Raw genomic sequence first — 4,737 nt, forward strand, 5'->3', positions numbered from 1 at the left:
AGCTACATGCCAGAAGCATCCTCTTATGGACGGTACTGGGCCATTTGGTTCCAGGAAGGGTTGCTCCAGCTCTTGGCAAGGAAACGTGCTGGCTGGTGTGCCAGTGTGCCATGGGCTGGCGGGCAGTGGCTACAGAGGGGCAAGGAAGCAACCACGCTTTCTGCTCCCCCTTCCCACCCAAAAGACAAACTGTCTCCATCCTTGGGTTCCCCACACCTAAAATTAAGGAGGAAATAACAGTGGCTGGGGGGGTCCAACCCCCTGCAACCCACAGCCGGGAAAATGATGTGGGTATTCTGGCTTTGCAGCAGCCGCTGCCTGGGATCGGGTAGCCAGGGCTGCCCAGGCACTGTCCCTGGCCGTGGAGGTGCTCCTGGGTCTTCAGGCAGCTTCTGCCTTGCAGGAACATTTCCTCCTTCCCTCTCAACCCTTCGACCCTCAGCATCTTCCCCTGCACCCCAAGGGTGCGGCAGCGGGGAGCACCCAGCCCTGGTGCCTTGGCACTTCTCAGCATCTCCCCCATCGCCTCGGTCCCACCAAGCACAGGACCCCTCGTGCACACCTTCCAGGCAGGGGAGCGGGAGGGCAAGGCAGGAGCTGATCAAACATCATCCTCAGCCGGGATCTCACCCCGCCATAGCCCACGGGGCCGGAGGGAAAGCCTCTCCCCGCTCGGCTTGGCTGCCTTCGGGGAGCATCAGCCCCAGCAAGAGGCAGAGCGCTGCTCTCGCCCACCCCAGCTCTTTTAAGAACTTAAACCCTCAGTGCTTCCCTCTGTGGGCCTTTGATCCAACTCCAAAGGCAGAATGGTTCTGCCTTGGGCATTAAATACCGGGGGAAACCATCCGTTTGGAGGCATCCAGGAGCAGGGAGAGGAAACCTCCAATTGCAGTAACAGGCGGGCAGGGGGAAAACACAGCAGGGAAAATTTTGTAGCATTTTGTACTCTTTCTTTTTTCCCCTCGCTTAAAGCAGAGGAGATGGGGTAGCTGCTCCTCGGCGCTCGCCCACGCTGACTGCACGCCATGGAGGGATGGAGAATACAGCCGCTATCTGAGCAGCTCAGGAGCTGCGGTTCCCGGGACTGCCCTGCGGTTCAGGGGTCGTGGCTGCCGAGGGCTGAAGGGTTTGCGGCAGACTTGAGCCACTGCAGCGGTGTCCCGGCAGAGCCAGGGGACAGTCACCAGGGCACGGCTGGAGGCAGCGATGCCACCACAGTGGTTGTGATGGCGAGAGCGGTGAGGAGCAGTAGTGCTGCTGCCACTAACAGCTGGGATCGGCAGATCCAAGATCAGCGGTGGGCAATGTGTGGGGTGATGCCTTCTGGGCTGCCTGAGCTCTGCTCCTCTTTCTCCCGCAGAGACGATCCCAGGAGGATGAGGAGGACTTGCAGTTCCTCCGCAAGAGCTGCAGTTTGGGTGAGACCTGACGGCGTCACAGGCTGGGCTGTCCATCCATGCGGCTGCATTGCCATGGTGGATCAGCCCCCTGCCAGGTCTCAGCACATCTGTGCTGCTTCCCTGGTGTGCCACCAGCCCTGGGGATGACATTTCTGCCTCCAGGGGAGTTGGCATCTTGCCCTGCTTGCTCCTAGTGTCTGGATGCTTCCAAGAAAAGGGAGGGACAAGGCTGAGAAGAGGATTAAGGAGGAGACACAGAGGATGGTGTTCCTCCTGTCACTGCTTGTACCTTCTAGGACACTTTGCTTGGAGCTTCTGAAAACACTGCAACTCCTTACTTAAGATGATGGGGAAACTCCCCCTCGTGTGCAGTCATTTGGCAGAAAGAAAACCTTGCGTACCTTTCCCCAGGTGGGAAGTGCATGGTGGGCTGGGACAGGTTCCCTGGGATGATGGGGACCATCTGAGGGCAATTCCCAATTTGTCTTCCCAGCTCCAGAGTCCTCCCAAGGTGGTATCTCCACCTGCCCTCAGCTCACAGGTAAAGAACACACCCTGCACTCAGCCCTGCCGCCGCTGCAAAGCTGGTTCGTTGCCTCCCTCCTGCCCGAGACAGCAATTCTGCTCCAGGTTGTCTTTGCAGCTTCACACGTCTGCTCAGAAATCTCCTGGCCGACCTTGGCCCTTCTTTAGTCCACGTTCAGTAACTTTCCACTGCTCCAAGCTCTGGCCTGCCCACGTTGGGGTAAGAGAAAACTGGTTGTGCTGGGCAGGAACCACTTCTCGTCACTAGCTGGTTCCACCTGGTAGCCCACTGTTACGAGTGAGCGCCCAGCTCCCCGGCTCTGCTGCAGGTGGGTCGCGGGATGCCGTGACACGGCCGGCCGGGCAAGACGCAGCAGGCAGGGCACTTCCACACTTACCTTCCCTCTGTCATTTCAGCCGTGGCCTCGGGATTCACGTGGTCCCAAATCACTTGGATGTCCCCCACCCACCTGCCGACTGCCCTTGTTACCTCCCCATTTCTTGGTGGCACAGCGAGCAGCCTGCCGGTGCGTGGCAGCACCCTCTTCTGAACATGGCGTTGGGTCTACCCCATCTCTTACCTGTGGGCAAACCCGAGGGCGTTTGTGGCTCTGTCCCTTGGACCTCAGTGTGCTCTGCCAAACTGGGGTGCGGCGGGAGGAGGCGATGCCCACCGCAGCCTGGGGACTGTCCCTCTGCTCTGTTCCAGCATGGGATCCGTCCCCCAAATTTGCTCTTGGCCCTTTGCCATTGAGCCAGGGAAAGGAGGGGACACAGCATTTTTTTTGTGGGGTCTGTGGGATGCTCCCACCTCGTGCTTGGAGCTGCCCTGCTCATGAGAAGCAGCCTGACGTGACGCCCTGCCACCCTTCCCCTCAAACTGTGGCCCCATCCCCGTGTCCTGGGGTGCCTGGGTTGTCCCTGCGCTGTCTCCCCTTGCTGTTGACCCCAGCAGTGCGTCGAGCGGAAGCTCACAGCCACACCAACGCAGCTGGAAAACTGGTTGGGGAAGCAGCAAAGCCACCCTTGGCGTCCCACCTCTTCCTCCGCATCCCAGCTCCGCTCTCAGCTTCCCTAGGGCCACGTCCTTGTGCTGACGGGATGGAGAGAGCAACAACCTCCTCTTCTACAAGAAACCTTGAAATCTTGTTCCTTCCACTGCCTTGCGCCAGTTAAGCCTTCCCTGAGGGTTTGTTTATTAGGAAACTCCCCCCCCACCCCCCGCCTCCCAATCCCTGAGCTCTCCTTTGCTCTTGAACCCGGAGGAGAAGGAATACTTGAGTAGGAGCAGCTGTACCCACCTGGGGTCAGAAACCCATAAAAGTTGTGCAGCTCCATTGACCAGGAGTTGTTGGGCTCTGAGTTGTGCCGGGGACCTGCTGTGACCCGGTGTCCCCCATGCCCAGGGAGAAGGGGGGCTGCTGGCGACTGGGAGGAAAGTGAGGGGGACATGCAAGTAGGGCGACTTTAGTCAACCATGACCAAGAAAGATGGCTATCGGGTGGCCCCACCTAAAGGAGAGGTAATGGCTCCCTATCAGATGCCTTTAGGGTGACCAAATAGCCGTGTAATGGGCCCTGTGCTGGAGTGGGCTGAGGGCCCTGGGGGTGCAGATTGCAGCCTAGATAAGCCACCCTGGTAGTTCAACTCCCATCCATTATTTAAATGCAAAGGTAAATGCTTTCATCTTTTCAACTGGAGTGGTGCCACCAGCTTGGCCACCTCCTGAAGGTCCCATCCTGGGGAGGAGTCCCTGGTCAGGGGACTGCCCTGGAAGGCCACGGCAGGGCAGGGAGGGAAGCCATCCCCTTCACCGGAATGCCACCAGCGCCCCTGGGGACAAAGTGCAAAAGGCTGAGCAGCAGGATGACAATGGGGACGTGGGACTTGACCCCACGCCTTCATCTGCCCTTCCCCGCCCCAGGACCCCGGCTCTGCGACCCCATGGCCCATGGCAGCGCATCAAGGGAGCTGGGTTGCCTCCTGACAAAGGAAAAGGCTGTGTGTGTGCAGGGACTTCTGCAGGAGGATCGAGGACCCTCATGGCTTCTGTGAGGGCATTTCTCCTCCTGACAAATGGCTTCAGACATAGTGACTGCCCTTCTTCCCAGCACGGGAGAAGCCGGTGAGGTCCCGGTGCTGATCCAGAAGAAGGAAACAGTCAAAACCCACCCACATAAATCATAGAGTCATAGAATGGTTTAGGTTGGAAGGGACCTTGAAGATCATCCAGTTCCAACACCCCTGCTGTAGGCAAGGACACCTCCCACCAGCCCAGGTTGCTCCAAGCCCCGTCCAACCTGGCCTTGAACACCTCCAGGGATGGAGCAGCCACAGTATCTCGGGGCAACCTGCCCCAGGGGATCACCACCCTCAGAGTGAAAAATCTCTTCCTCATATCTCATCTAAATCTGCCCTCTTCCAGTTTGAAGCCATTCCCCCTCATCCTATCACTCCATGCACTGGTAAAAAGTCCCTTCCCAGCTCTCCTGGAGCCCCTTTAGGCCATCTCCGTGGCTTCTTCTGGCCCCGCTCCAACAGGTCCATGTCTTTCCTCTGTTGGGGGCTCCAGAGCTGGACGCAGTACCCCAGGTGGGGTCTCACCAGAGTAGAGTAGAGGGGCAGAATCCCCTCCCTTGAAATACCAACCATGTGCAGCCAGCGGCAACATCTGGCCACATCCTGCTGGTGGCTAACCCCGAGCCTCTGAAACTGGGAAGTGTGTGGCTCCGTGATGGAGAGCCGTGGTGTGGGGTCGCTGTGGGGTCTGTCCGGAGCAGGTGGGGCTCCCTGGAGAGGAGAACAAAGCAGA

The sequence above is a fragment of the Charadrius vociferus genome, unplaced genomic scaffold (assembly GCF_000708025.1).
Source record: "Charadrius vociferus isolate BGI_N301 unplaced genomic scaffold, ASM70802v2 scaffold619, whole genome shotgun sequence".
In the NCBI taxonomy this organism is placed as follows: domain Eukaryota; kingdom Metazoa; phylum Chordata; class Aves; order Charadriiformes; family Charadriidae; genus Charadrius; species Charadrius vociferus.